The following is a 995-nucleotide window of genomic DNA, read 5'->3' on the forward strand; positions in this document are numbered from 1 at the left end:
TAAAAATTCGCTAGCTGATTGAAATTGTTTCTAAAAATTCGCTAGCTGTTTTGTATATTTGAGCTAATAGAAATTCCTATAGAGGGACAGAGAGAGAGGCATCGTTCGTTATCCGATGCAGCATCTCAGTTTTTTCCTGCGCTGTTATGAAACGTAATGCTATACCAGAAAGACTATCTGCAGAAGCTTTATATGTATGTTTGCTCGTGCATATTAGCGTGCGTATATGCGTGATTTCTCTGTGTTCATGTGTGTATGCGTGAGCTCTTTGTTCATGTGTGTATGCGCGATCTCTCTGTGTTCATGTGTGTATGCGTGATCTCTTTGTGTTTATGTGTGTATACGTGAGCTCTGTGTGTTCATGTGTGTATGCGTGATCTCTCTCTGTTAATGTGTGTATAAAGAGGAAGAGGGAGAGGGAGAGGAAGCGGAAGAGGAAAATGAAGAAGATGAGGAAGAAGAAGTAGAAGAAGAAGGAGAAGAAGAAGAAGAAGAAAAAAAAGAGGAGGAGGAGAAAATAGAATAAGAAGAATAAAAAGTAGTATTAGTAGTAGTAGAAGAAGAAGAAGAAGAAGCCAAAAAAAACATCGGGGAGGAGGCGATGTGTGTGACGCAGCAGCGGCGGCGGCGACTGAAAGGAGGAGGTATACAGCTTGAGACGCAGCAGAGGCGGCGGCGGAAGGAGGAGGTATACAGCTTGAGACGCAGCAGAGGCGGCGGCGGAAGGAGGAGGTATACAGCTTGTGACGCAGCAGAGGCGGCGGCGGAAGGAGGAGGAGGTGTAAAGCTAGTGACGCACTTCGTCTGACGACGAACGATCTGGGTGATAATGATGTGCCATGACGATTACTTGTGAAGCTTTCGCTGGAAGATATTATTACGGCTATTAGCGGATGCTGCGACGATGCTTTATCCATAGAAGCTTTCAGCTACTCAGGACTGCGTAGCCATAGAGTGAAGGCTGCGTGTGTGTGTGTGTGTGTGTGTGTGCGTGC

This window comes from Priapulus caudatus, unplaced genomic scaffold, assembly GCF_000485595.1.
Source record: "Priapulus caudatus unplaced genomic scaffold, Priapulus_caudatus-5.0.1 Scaffold263, whole genome shotgun sequence".
Classification (NCBI taxonomy): Eukaryota; Metazoa; Priapulida; class Priapulimorpha; order Priapulimorphida; family Priapulidae; genus Priapulus; species Priapulus caudatus.